The sequence below is a fragment of the Muscardinus avellanarius genome, assembly GCF_963383645.1.
Source record: "Muscardinus avellanarius genome assembly, chromosome: 1".
NCBI classification, from domain to species: domain Eukaryota; kingdom Metazoa; phylum Chordata; class Mammalia; order Rodentia; family Gliridae; genus Muscardinus; species Muscardinus avellanarius.
The window spans coordinates 81,344,748-81,360,067 of record NC_137786.1 but is presented as its reverse complement, the minus strand read 5'-3'; positions in this window follow the sequence as shown (position 1 = coordinate 81,360,067).

The window sequence follows — 15,320 nt, the reverse complement described above, 5'->3', positions numbered from 1 at the left end:
CAGGGCATAAAATTCAATGTTGGTCTTTTTGCTATAGAGCCTGTTCAGCTTTCCTAAATATTGAAATGCTGCTTTGAACAGTTTCAAAGAATGTTGACATATATTTCCAGACTTGACTAATATGTGTATAGAAATCAAATTTATTAGGTTTTCTTTGTAGAAAACTATTTTCACTTAAAGTTGTAAACCCTTTTTCATGGGATATTGGTTTGCCATAGAATATTGAATATTGGTGATAATTCACTGATAGTTTCATTAATTTAGCTCGAGTTAATTCAATTAGAAAAAGAGGCCTAATTGGATTTTCTTCAAAATTAGCAACATATGTAACTGTATAACTCTCTGATGTTTAATTGCATTAACTTTAAAACACTGGGAATCTTAGCTTTTTAATATACTTTTATTGGTGCCTTATAGTCATACATTATATTGAAGTTTAGTGTGATAGAAACATACATGAAGCTGGGCATGGTGGCGCACGCTTGTAACCACCCCCCTGCCCCTGCTTGGGAGGCGGAGACAGGAGGATGGCACAGGTTCGAAGCCAGCCTCTGGCTTAAGAGACCCTGTTTCCAAAAATTAAAAAAAAGTATGAAATAGGTTTGGCAGTGTAGCCCGGAGGTAGAAGGCCCCTGGATTCCATCCCCAGTACCACCAAAAAAATAAAAAATAAAAATAAAAAATGAAAAAGAACATACATGAATGCCAGGCGTGGTGGTGGCACAGGCTTGTAATCCCTGCATTTGGGAGGCTGAGACCAGAGGATCGCGGTTAACAGCCAGTCTCAGCTACTTAGTGAGGCCCTCCACAACTAGTGAGACCCTGTTTCAAAATAAAGAATAAAAAATAGTACAGGAGATGTAGCTTGGCGGTCAAATACCCCTGGGTTCCATCCCCAGACCGGCAAAAAAAAAAAAAAAAAAAAAAAAAAAAGAAAAAGAAACATACACAAACATAACACTTTGTGTTTCCTTCTGGATCCCACTGCACTCCCTCCTCCTTGTTCATGATGTTGAAATTGGCATTGATAGCTTTACAAATGTACATAAGATTGTTTGAACTTTTTCTTTCATCAACTGTTTCCCCTCCCCATTTCCTTCCCCAAACCCCTCCCCTTATGTTACTGGTCACTGTCCTCATTTACCTGAAGTCTCTTTTGTTTCCTAATTTCTCTCTAGCTCCCACATATGAGAGAAAATGTATGATCCTTTACATTCTGTAACTGGCTAATCTCACTTAGCACAATATTCTCTAGTTCCATCCACTTTCCTGCAAATGAAATAATTTTCTTCTTTTTTATGACTGACATGTACACACATATGGAATTATGTGTATACGCCACAATTTTGTAACCCATTCATCTGTTGATAGACACCTAGGCTGTGTCCATTATTTGGCTATTGTGAATTGTGCTGCTATCACCATGCATATGAGTGTATTATTTAATGGTCTAACTTTAGTCCTTTGGAAAGATTCCCAGGAGTGATATAGGTCAAGTCATACGGTGTTTCCATTCCCAGTCTTTGGAGGAACCTCAAAACTGATCTCCTTAGTGGCTGTACTAGTTTGCAATCCCACCAACAGAGTATAAAAGTTCCTCTTTCCTCATATCCCCACCAGCAGTTATTATTGTTTGCATTCTTTTTTTGTGTGTGTGGTACTGGGGATGGAACCCAGGGGTCTTCTACCTCTGAACTATACTTTCAACCTATATTATATTTTATTTGGAGATAGGGTCTCATAAATTGCTGAGAACGTCACTAGTCTGCTGAGGCTGGCTTCAAATCTGTAATCCTCCTGTTTCAGCTTGCCAAGTACTGGGATTACAAGCATATGCCACCACACCCAGCTTGTTTTTATTCTTGACAATTGCTAACTAGGATAATCTAACTAGGATTAGATGGAATATCAGTGCAGCTTTGATTTGCATCTCTCTGATTACTAATGACATTGAACATTTTTTCATATATTTATTGGTCATTTATATTTCTTTCAGTGAGATATATCTATTCAGGTTAATTGCCCATTTTTAATGGGTTATTTGATTTTTTTGATGGCAAAATTTTTAAGTTCATTGTATATTCCTTTTTATTTGTGGCCCGGGGAATTGAACATGGGGGCATTCTATCTCCATTTTTTATTTCTTATTTTGAAAGAGTCTCACTAAGTTGTGGAGGGCCTCATGAGGTAGCTGAGGCTGGCCATGAACCTATAATCCTCCTGTCTCACCCTCTCAAGTACTGGGATTACAAGCATGTACCACCAGGCCCAGCTAAGTTCTTGGTATATTCTAGATATTAGTCCTCTATCAGAGGATTGACTGGCAAAGATTTTCTGGCATTCTGCAGGCTCTCTTCAGACTCTTGACTGTTTCCTTTGCTGCACAGGAACTTTTTAATTTAATGGCATCCCACTTATTAATATCTTGTCTTTATTTTCTGATCTTTGGGGCTTTTTCCTCCACATTCACTCAAATTTATTTTATTTTATTTTATTTTATTATGTGTATCATATTGAAAATGGCATACATTCAGACAGTGCTTGGTGCCTCTCCCCCTTGCTTCCCCTCCCCCCCTAAACAATGAGTGTCCAGGTTAACTGTATTACATTCATACTTTTACACATATTCGAATGTAGCTCCTCCATTAATCAACCTCAGCCTTCTTCCTCTCCTACCCTTCCATTCTAGCTTTGCTGAAGTTTACCCTCCATTATCTGGAGTCCCTCTGGGGGGACTAGTTTGGGCATATTAGAGAAAACATATGTCCCTTCTCTTTCAATGCTTGGCTTATCTCACTTGACATAACATTCTCCAGCTCTTTCCATCTTCTTGCAAATAATGATCTTTGGGGTTCTTACTGAGGGAATCTTTAATAGTGCCTCTATGTTGGAGAGTTGATCCTATGCCCTCTTCTAGTAATTATAAAGACTCTTGTCTGATTTCTAGGTTTTTTTTTTTGTACATCTTGAGTTGAATCCTGGTACATTATTTTATGTATCAATAACCAATTTTTCCAGCACCATTTGTTGAAAAGGTTATCTTTTATTCAACATATATTTTTGGCACCTTTGTCAAAAATAAACAGGCTAAAGTGTGAGAGTTTTTGTGTATCTTCTATTTTTATACCATTGGTCTATATATCTGTTTTTCTGCCAATAGCATGCTGTTTTTATTACTAAAGCTCTGTAATATAACTTGAAGTCAGATATTATGATCTGGTTCTTGTTGAGAATTTCTTTGGCTATTCTCTGGCTTTTGTTTTTTCATATGAATTTTAGAACTGTTTTTTCTAACTCTGTGAAGAATTACCATAAAATTTTAATAGGTATTGCATTAAATATGTATGTTTTGGTAGTATTTTGATATTTATTCTTCCTCTTCAAGAAAATGAGAAGTCTTCCCATATTCTAAAATCATCTTCAATTTCTTTGATGTTTTATAATTTTCATTATACACTTTTTTTACCTCCTTGCTTAGATTTATTCCTTGTTATTTTATTTTAGGCTATTTTGATTGGAATTTCTTTTAAAATTTCTTTTTCAGTGGATTCATGATTGGTATATAGAAAAGCTAATGATTTTTATATGTTGATTTTGCTAGCTAACTTGCTGAATTTACCAGCTCTAGCAATCTTCTGTTTGAATTTTTGGTTCTTTTAAGTATTTGATCATGTTATCTGCAAACAGATAATTTCATTTCTTTTTTTCTATTTATATTCATTTAATTTCCTTTTCTTGCCTGATTGCTCTGGCTAGAATTAGAGACACTATGAAACTTTAATTTTTTTCTATGGCTTATTGTAAACTTTGTAGTCAACCAAGTCAGCATATGGGGTAGGAGAAGATAAGACCCTGAGACCATGGGACTTTTCTTGGCCCATATGGGCCACTACTTGTCTATTATTCAGAATTCTTTTTAGTTTAATTTATAGATAATTTGAAGGGCTCAAGAAAAAGAATGTAGCTCCCACAACTGTAAGTCAATATGCTAGGCAAGCTCCATGGTAGTCAGAGGTCACCATCAGGACCTGCTCTCTCAATCCTGGTTTTGTTTATTTATATTTGCTTCATCATAAGGCAGCTTTTCCCTGAGTATAGCCAGATGGTGCTGTGGTTTGAATATAATTTTGAATATAAAATTGACTGTGTCCCCCCAATTTTCATGTTCTGGAAACTTGGTTCCAGTGTGGCCATGTTGAGAGGTGATGTAATCTATAAGTGGGGCCTTGTGGGAAATAATTACATCATTGGGAGGGAATACTTGAAAAGGATTGATGTAGGTTTTATGGAACCCAATGAGTTCTCATGGTACTGAATTCTTATTAAAAAAAAGCAAGCCTAGTACTTAATCCCCCAAACTTTCTGACTCACCTTGTGATGACGTCTGCACACATTTCTACCAGGGGTGTGCCATCTGTCATGTGGCCCTCACCAGAGCCAAGAAGATGCCAGTGTCATACTCTTGAATTTCCAGAACTGTGAGCTGTGTACCCAGCCTTGGCTATTTTGTTATAGCAACAGAAAATGGACTAAAACAGATGTCCACTAGTAGCTATACTCTCATCTTAACAGCTTAGCAATCTCAGTGGAAAGGAAACTTTTTTCCCAACATGTTCATTAAAAGACCTAGAACTGAAGTGATGGCTATTGGTTCTGATTGGCACAGTTATATTTGTCCCATACCAAACACTGTTGCAAATAAATGCAATGTCAAAATTGTCAAGGCCTGAGTCTCATCTCCCCTCCCTGCCAACAAGAAGAAAATCTAACACTCAGACAGAGCTATTACTCAGACAATCTGTGCAGTGCAGTGCTCAGGTTGGGGATGAAGGAGATGTTTCAAGTAAGAAAAAGGACAACTTTTCAAGTTGGGCCATCTCATATGCCTTTTTTCTGAGTGGAATTTGTCAGTACGCATACCGGTGCCCTCACATTGTACCCTACCTTCTTCATTTCTTCCTTATAGCTAAGCTCTATAGCCTCATAACCCTAGCCTCACATTAGAGATTACACAGGATACTCTAAATTAAGAAAACATAATGGTACCTAGCCCTTATCCCACCCAAGAGATTCTGACTCAGTTGGTCTAAGATAGAACTCTCTCAGCCATGTTTGATAAAATCTTCCTAGATGATTTTAATGTACAGGCATGTTCAGCCTGAAGCTAAACTTGATATGAGAAGAACATGTATATCCTTCACACAGAGGAAGATTAAAATCTAAGTTCTATCTTTTCTGGAAGTATTAACATTTTAACCAGATCCAACCCTGGAGCTGAAGGAATGAAGCAGTAATGGTGACATTCCACTTGTTTCCTAGGATGGAGAAAGCCTCTGGAGAAGGATGGGGGCCTTGTCACTACTCCTGGAGTAATATCAGAAGCAGTCCTTCATTTCACCCTTGCATAGGTTCATCCAACCTATTAACCTGACTGAGGTGAGCTGTCACATAGATGTTGATAACTGATTTTTAGAATGAGAGATGTTTTAAGGGAAAGGCATATCCTTCACAAACACACACACACACACACACACACACACACACACACACACACAAAGCAAGATCTTCTATACTACTGGGTTTTTATACTGATTTATTATCATCATCATCATCATTTTGCATTTTGTCTATCATGGAATTGAATTGTCACTGCTTGGCTCTCCAGAACCAAGTTGTATATTTTCTGCTGCATGAATCATTATAAACAACAGCTTTGGAGAGGCACTTGAGGGCCAGTAATTATACTGATGAAACAGAGAGACTGTTTTCCAAGTGAGGTTAATTTTAGCAGAAGTCAGATAAAAATGTTGTCAACTGAGAGCAAACATGTGGGGAATAGAGCCATAGTCACTGGTAGCAGTGGCTGGTTGTTTGGCTGAGCAGCTCTCAGGATCACCACAGAGGAGGTAGACCGGATCTCCTGGCTGTCCCCCATCACTTTAAAGATTAAACTAGACAGTCTGACCTGATTATGTAACCATGAGACATTACTGTGGAAAGTGATTCTGAATTAGAAATGCAGCCAAGAATATAGAATACTGACCATTTAAAAAAGTTTATTGGTTCTGGGTGTGGTGCTGCATGCTTGTAATCCCAATGTTTAGGAGGCAGAGACCAGAGGGTCATGGTTCAAGGACAGCCTCAGCTACTTGGCTAGGCCATTCGCAATTCAGTGAGACCCTGTTTCAAAAATAAAGAGACTATATATATATATATGGCTAGAGGTGTAGCTTGGAGGTTCCATCCCCAGTAATGGAAATAAAAAAGTTTATTGGTGCATTGCAATTGTACACCATAGTGAGGTTCAATATGTTCAGAATGTACATGCAGCCGGGAGTAGATAGAGGTGCATGCTTATAATCCCAGTACTTGGGAGGTTGAGACAGGAGAATCACAGGTTCATGGCCAACCTCAGCTACATAGTGAGGCTCTCTACAACTTAGTGAAACTGTTTCAAAATTAAGAATAAAAATAGGGATGGGGGTATAACTCGAGGTAGAATGCCCCTGGATTCAATCTCCGGTAACACACACCACACACACACACACACACACACACACACACACACACACACACAGCTCTTCCCTCCACCCACCCATGTCTCCCTCCCCACATAAGTTAGTGAGATTGGTAATGATACCTTCACATATTGCCAGAGTGTTATTTGGACTGTTTCTTTCTTTAGCCCTTTGTCTTTTTCTCTCTTTCTCACCCTAACTCCCTTCAGGTATTCTACCACTTTATTTGCATTATTTAAAGACTCTTATGTTTCCTATTTTTCTTTCTAGGTTCCACAAATGAGAGAAAACATATCACCCTTGATTTTTTGAAACTGACTAACTTTATCAAAAATATTCTCTAGTTCTATCCATTTTTCCTGCAAGTGACATAATTTTTTGTTCTTTATGGCTGAGTAAAATTCCATTGTGTATACATACTACATTTTCTTTATTCTATATAAAGTCATGAGTATGATTTGGGGGTGAGCAAGGCTCAGATACCTGTGTAGTTGAGAAATAATCCAAACTTAAAATATCTATTCCCTCACAGAATAAGCAACCCTATAAAGAAAATAATTGAATGAAGAAAAATAATGTTACATCTTATTCTAAAGGCGAGTTAGATGTTCTTCAAAAATCCATGTTTAAATTTTGTTCAGAATTCTGGTTTTTTTTAAATACAGTTTTTTAAGAAACTACTTGGATGCCTTGTATCCAGTATCTCAGTTCAGTTTATAGAAATGAAGGTTGCTGGATGATTAAATAGGCAAGTCATTTTGGGAAAAAAAAAGAAAAGATTAAGGCTAAAAATATAAAGTCTGCCACCAAAGAGAACTTTGGCATAAGTTGTCCAAAATATTACTTTATAAATGTCTCTAAAAAGCTAAGTGATTGTCTGTGAAGGATATAAGGATAAAAATTCATTATTGATATAGTAGATGCAAGGAAAGAATCAAGTTTTTATTCTAGTTTTCCTATAAGAGCTATACCTCACTGGGCATGGTGGTATATTCCTGTTATCCCAGTACTTGGGAGATTGAGGCAGGAGGATATAAGGTTCAAAGACAGCCTCTGCAATGTAGTGAGGCTTTCAGCAACCTAGCAAGACCATGTTTCAACAAACAAACAAACAAACAAACAAACAAATTTAAAAAGCTGACAGTGTAGCTTGGAGGTAGAATGCTCCTAGGCTCAATCCACAGTGTCACACACAAAATTGCTATACCCCAAAGTAGCCAAGTGGTTCTTAAATTGAAACCCACCTTAGAAAAGTGCTTTAACTAAATGAAGAAAAAAGAGAATAGAAAATTGCCACTTTATAATCCTTAGTGAATTAATTGATCTGTGAACTGTCCATCAGTGCTTCCTAATATCACATGAAAATAAGCAATCAGTCATCAAACCCCTCCTAATGGATGAATATAGTACCACTGGTTAAATAGTCTTTCCCCTCAAGAGAAAAATATCTGTCTGTCTTGAAATGTGGTCAATTCTGTAGATATTACTATCTATTTATAGGAAGTAAAAGGTTTGGAAACATGTTAAAAGACTCCTTGAGAAAGCCAACAGCAGAAGTCAGACTGTGGGAAACTTCATAACACAACTTGTTTTCTCCAATAATTAAATTGCAATTTCTTCAGTAATTGAAATTCAATAATGACATTGCAATAATAAAATTTATAAACTAGCCAGGCATGGTGGCATGTACCCATAATCCCAAGTATTTGGGAGGCTGAGACTGGAGAATCACAGTTTTAAGACCAGCCAAAACAACTTAGTGAGATCCCTAGTAACTTAGTGAGAACTTATTTCAAAATAAAAAAGAGTTGGAGGTAGAATACTTCTGGGTTCAATTCATAGACACACACATACTTACACACACACACACACACACACACACACACACTTACCTTCCTACCTATAAACTAATTGTGGAAATCTAAGCACAGAATATTTGATAACATTAAAAATTGTTAATTTGGAGAATTTCCTTCTTCCCCCCTTTCATCCCCTCAGGTCACCTTATTTGCTCCTCTATAGGATCTCCTTCATCTAGAGTTCCTCCTGTTACTCATTTCTCCTTAGCTTTTGCATATTAGGGAAAACATCTGATTTCTTTTTTCTATGTGGAACATATTAAAAATCGCATACATTCAGACTATGCTTGGTACCCTCCCTCCTACTCCTTCCCACTACCAACAATGAGTGTCCAGGCTAACCATGCTATATTTATATTTCTACACAAGTTTGGATGTAGCTCCTTCATTAATCAACCTCACCCTTCTTCCTCTCCTACCCTTCCATTCTAGCTTTGCTGAGATTTCCCCTCCATTATCTGGAGTCCCTCTGGTATCCCTAATACTCCCTAGTTTGGGCATATTAGAGAAAACCTATGTCCCTTCTCTTTCTGTGCTTGGCTGATCTCACTTAACAATATTCTCTAGGTCTTTCCATCTTCTTGCAATTACATGATTTTGTTCTTTTTATAACTGAGTAGAATTCCATTGTGTGTATTTCCCATAATTTTGCAATCCATTCATCTGTTGATAGAGACCTAGGTTGGTCCCATATTTTGGCTATTACAAATTGTGCTGCTATGAACATAGGTATGCATATGTTACTGTAGCTCTCTGATTTCACCCCCTTTGGAAAGATACCCAGGAGTGGTATAGCCAGATCAAATGGTGGATCTATTCCCAGTTTTCTAAGGAATCTCCAAACTGATCTCCATAGAGGCTAAACTAGTTTGCACTCCCATCAACAGTGGAAACTCTCTAAAGCACATGATGTACTTAAAGAAACATATCCAAGTCAATCACTAAGCCAAGCAAAGGCAAGAGGGCTGGGGAGGAAATGGGGTGGTGATTGGGTAAGGGCTAATTGGGTGATATGTGTATATATATATCTACACAAGTCTTGTATCCCATTAAGATGTATGGCTACAATGCACCAATAAAAATTAAAAAAGTAACAGTACAGAATAAAAAATAAATAAAAATTGTTAATTTGTTAATTTTCAAAAAGAAGTCTTTAGAGATATATAATAAAATGTTTACAGACAAAATACTCGGGTTTAGAATTCACCTCAAAATAATTTGAGGGTGGGGAAGTAGGAAGGAATTTAGAAAAAAACCAAAATATTACCTGGTAGTGTTTGAAGTCATGTGACAGGGACACAGGGCTCATGTGTTACGTCTGCTCTAGAATGTGTAATGAGGGACCTGACTCCCTTTTCTTTTCATCTTTCCTGATGGCCTTTAAGCCTCACCTGTTCTTCTTCCCCTGATCTCCTATGTCTAGAGAAGCTGATGAGGAAGCCCACTGCTTCCTCTTTGACACACATGGGAGATTGAAACCACACAAGCTTCTTCTCCAGCCTGCACACCCAAACCTCTTTTTCAGCCCCTGAAAACAACACAACAGAATCCCAGGCCAGTCTCCTTTCTGTGCTCTCTCAAGCCACTTGCAACCTGCTTGAGGCCCTGTCCCACTCTCGGTAGAAAACTGAGTTACATAGCAAGTTGGTCAAAAGCGTGGGTGGGGCCTGGGATGTGGCTGAGCGGTAGAGTGCTTGCCCAGCATGCCTAACATCCTGGGTTTGATTCCTAGACCCATAAAGGGAAAAAGTGAGTGGGCTGCTATCGCTGCTCTGGCAGCTGGTGTCTGGGGTGGGGGCAGTCTTGTTGGGTTGGAGTCCTTTCATGACTGGCTCCTTTCACTTGTGGGGTCTGTTGCTAACTCTGGGCAATCCGTGTCAGAATTTTATTGAAGTCCAGGGTCCACCAGCTGGTGTCAGGATACTCTTCAGTCACATTTCCCTCAGAGACACCCAGGAGAAAGCCATAAAATCTATCTCCTTTTCTAAATATAGCTCATAGAGTGCCCGGGATGTTGCTTTATACAAGAAAAACATGAACGTTTGGGCAGATGAGAATACTAAAAGCTATTAAATGATTCTAGAAAGCCAACCATGTCTGGGGAAGAAGAGGCCGTTTCTCAGATAAAGAGTGAATAGCATTACACTGACTCAGCTCAAGGAAGTTTCCCGTATACCATATGCTTTCTAACAAGTCCAAAGCTATTTATTTGTGCCCTGAAGATTTTAACGTTAAAAGTAATTGCAGCAAAAAGTAAAGGAACATAAATCATTTATGCATCATGTGTTTGTTGAATGTCTACATATGCCAGACATAGTTCTAGGCACTGGAGATCTAACCAGGGCCAGGGGAGACATAGCCTTTCTTCTTTGGAGCTTACATAAAAAGCTTTGAAGGGGGTTGAGTGAAGAAGTTGGACCTCTATAAAATTAAGCAAATAAAGATGTTAATATTTAAAATGTGATAAGTGCTATAAAGAAAATTTAAAATGGTAGCTGAAAGAGAAAGATTGGAAGTAATGGGCTCAATGATGATTAGCTGGTCCTGTGAAGAACAGCAACAAAGGTTAGGCCAGCTCTCCTGGGGGGAGACCTGAGCACTGCACAAGTCCCTGGGCTTAGTAGGCTCTCATGCTTGGTGTAAAGCTCAGCTACCGCCACTTTGGAAATCTTAATAAGTTTTGGACAAGAACACTTGTGTTTTAATTTTACAGGGAGCTCTTCAAAATATGTAATCAGTCCTGGGAGAGAGAATCCCAGCTAGAAAGAGCAGCAGGTGCTCAGACTTGAGGCTGGGAAGAATAGGTTGTATGAAAACAGAAAGATGCCCAAGAAGGCTGGGGAAAGCGGTGAGGAGCAGAGTGGCAGGAGGTGAGGTTAGGGGAAGGCAGAAATTCTGGCAAGTGTGGGAGTGGGTTCTCTGCTACTGCCACATACTCAAGTGACTCCAATGGTATTAAGACCACTCTCTTGACAGATGACCCAGGAGGGTTTTCTGACAACCCACCAAAGCCTTGTGATATGGGCTGACAAGAGATTGCATCAGTTGGAAGACAGCCAGCTGGCCTGAGGCTTCCTGTTGATGCTCTCCAGAGGCAAAGGGCAGCCAGCTAGATCCAGCGATGGGTCACTGGGGCCATTCCAGGGATCACTTACCTGCAGAGGCCCATGTTAGGGACCCAGGAAGGCACAAACACCATCCAGAGAGGTCGACAAATGGCCAGGCATAATTTTTCTCTACATGCTTGCTTTAATGTCAGGTGTCAAGTCCCATATTCTTCCTTGGAAGAAAATTTGGCACTTTAATAGTCTATTTTGATTTGAAGAAGTGGAGTCAGTTTATAAAGCTAGTCAGAAGTTGGTTAGTAGGTTATGAATAGCAGAGAGTGCCATCAAGTGATAAATGTCTGAAATCACTTGTAAGTTGCAAGTTTTTTTTTTTCTTTTCTCTGAAACCTTGAAATCACTAGATACCCAGGGGTATCTCAGAATTCTGAGGAATGTAATTCTTAGGAATTAATTCCAAGGGATGTAATTGCTATCAAGTGCTCTTCTTTCTAACCTGAGAATCCAGGAATCCTTGGCAGTAGGACACAGGGCAATATGAAAGATCATGCTGGGACTACCCCACTAGATGTTTATGTCTAGTGCAGAAGTTTGATTTTTAATATGCTTTTATTGGTGCCTTGTGACCATATCACATTGAAGTTTAGTGTGATTGAAATATACATGCACACAGCACTTGGCGCATTTCCCTCTGGATCCCACCTGTTCCCTTCCCTTCTCCATTCATAATACTAGTTGGTTTTGATAGCAAATAGGATTGTTTGAGCTGATTCCTTCAAGTCTCCTCCCTCTCTACTTTTCTTCCCTTGCCAAATCCTCTTTTACATTCTGCTGGTCCTTCCCCTCATTTATTTGAAGTCTCTTGTTTCCCAGTTTCTTTTTAGCTTCTATATATGAGAAAAAAAATACATGATTCTTTATTTTTTTGAGACTGGCTAATCTCACTTAGCATAATATTCTCTAGTTCCACCCATTTTACTGCAAATGCCACAACTTGTTTTTCTATATGGCTGAGTAAAGTTCCATTGTATGTCTACATCGCACTTTTGTAGCCCATTCGTGTGTTCATGGACACCTAAGTTAGTTCCATAGTTTGTCTATTGTGAATTTGCTGCTATGTACATGGATATGCATGTGCTAGTATAATAGACTGACTTCACTTCCTTTGGAAGGATACCAATCAGTGGGATAGCTGGGTCATATGGAGTTTCGATGCCCAGTTTTCTGAGGAACTTTCATAGTTATTTCATAGCTATTTTACTAATTTGAAATCCAACCAACAGTGTATAAAGGTTTCTATTTCCCCACATGCTCCCTTGCTAACGTAATGAAGTCTCTTTAGGCCAGAGGTCTTCCTGAGACTGCTTGTCTTAGGCAAGGGACAGGGAAGATGTAGCAATGGAATTGGTACAAGATGGTGCTGCTGGGTTGTTATATACTCTCACTACCACTTGCTGCATCTATTCAGGGATGAGATACTTTGTAGTTATATTAATAAAACCCACCAGAACAGTGGGTTTTATTAATTAAAACAATAAAAATGATATCTGCTATTGCTAAACATCCGTGATATACCATACACATTTTATGTAATCTTTCACTTAATTCTAGTAACAAGTCATTAGTCATTAGACTTCTATATTTGTTAAAAGTGAAGCTTGAAGTTTATGTAAGCTACGAAAGGACTGAAATTTCAATGTCAGTGAGTCTGGGATTTGTATTTTTTTTTTTTTTTTTCGGGTCTGGGGATGAAACCCAGGGGCATTTGACCTCCGAGCTACACCCTCTTCTTTCCTATTTTTTATTCTTTATTTTGAAACAGGGTCTCACTGAGTTGCAGAGGGCCTCACTAAGTAGCTGAGGCTATCCATGAACCACGATCCTCAGGTCTCAGCCTCCTGAATGCTGGGATTACAAGCATGCACCACCACGCCTGGCTCTCGGATTTGTATTTAAATCAAAGTGCCTCCCCTAATGATTGCCCCGCCTCTGGCTAGGAAAACCTCTTCTCCCATTTGCCACAGAACTAGAGCAGAGCTGGGGCGGCAGTCAGCATTTTTACCTCTTCACACTGGCTTATTTCTGATTGTCCCCATGTTTTTAGGAAGCAGATGGAGCAGATATTGGGATCCTGCCGAGCTCAGAGGAGACAAGCCCAGCTCCATCAGTCCTTCTTACATGACATTTGGTTAGTTTCACATATTATTAAAACCAAATCACCAAAAAAAAAAAAAAATGCAAAGATGAATAGAGCCTAACTCAGTGGATGCATGAGACTTATTGTTATTATGTTAAAACCGAGACTGGTGGTTATTATGTCTTTTAAATGCTGCCCAGTTCTGCACAATGGGTTTTGCTTTAAGCCCAGATGGCTACAGATATCTAGCCAGATTCTCTCAGGGTATAAGGGATTTCTTGGCAGTAGATCAGGTACTTGGAGAGATGTGTTAACTCTTTATGATCACTGGAGTGTTAGTTAATGCTTTCAATATGTTGATTATTAAAAAAGTATCATTAATGTTCTCTAAGAGTTAAGGACAGACCGAGAAAACTATCTAACCACACAAGAAAACGTAAGCCAATATTAAAGGGAAGGAGTAATTTACTAGCCAGGAAACCAAAGTGATGTATTAGATCCAAGATATAATGTTTCTAAATTGGGCTTAACTGGGATCACTGGAATGAGTGAAAATAATGATCTAGCCATCCCAGCCTTTTTCTGACTTTGAACATTTGCTGGCCTCTAAATTTGCACAAGTGTGTTCCCAGCTCCGCAGTGTGGCTGCCATTTTCTCATCTTCTTCATCTTGACTCAGGAGATACAACCTCAGAAAGCACTTCTGTCAGTCGTTCTCTACCTCTTTTATCCGGTTTATTTCTTTAGAAGTATTTCTTACATCATGACTTTTTTATTGTTTATTTTTGCCTTTTCCTCTGGAATATAAATTCTGCAAGGGAAAGATCTAGTGTGTTTGCTTTAGTGCCTAGCTCCTAAATCATAATGCTTGGCACCTTCAGAGAATCAATAAATATTTGTTAAAAGAATTAATGATTGACTATCCCTTGTTATTTGACAATACATTTAGAATGTCAATATCCTCTATAATAAAAAGATTTTAATTTTTATTTCCAACTTATTTTCCTCTTAATAATTGTGAATATTTTATTTCCAAAATATAATTTGACAAATACATCTTATAATGCATTAAAAACAGGAAGCAGATTCGGTTTGATTCAGTAGAAGAATATTTGCCTAGCATGTGCAGGGCTCTCAGTTTGATACCTAGGGTTGGAAAAGGAAGGAAGGAAAAAATTAAAATAAATAATAAGCAGATATGTGTAAATATGGATTTTTTTCTCTTTGATGGGAAAAAATTATAGTACAATGTTACATGGAGATTTAGGACAGTGATGGTCTTATGCAATAAACATGTTGACCAGCCTTCACATTTTCTCAAGAGGGAAAAGTATAGGTAGAAAGAAAAAAATATATAACTTAATTCATTACTATTATTGAGAGTTCATACTGAAGAACTTGATTTAATTGATGATAAAAGAGACAAGAAAAAATAGTCTGCCAAACAACAGGGAATAGAGAGTGATATGGTAGTTTTTTATTGGAACTAGGATTGAAAATATTTCATTGAAAATATATTTCTATAACATATATGCTGGATCACTTTTTATAATATTTTAGCTAGGTTGTTGCAAACAGGAAAATAAATCTAGCATTTTTGTATAATTAGAGTAAAATAAAACCAAAATGTAGTGGCACAAGTCTTTTCCAAAAGCCTGAAGAGACCCTAAATTCTATAGGACTTGGACTAAAAGTCTGAAATGTTGTACCAATTTGGGTAAAGTAAAATAATATTTCACTA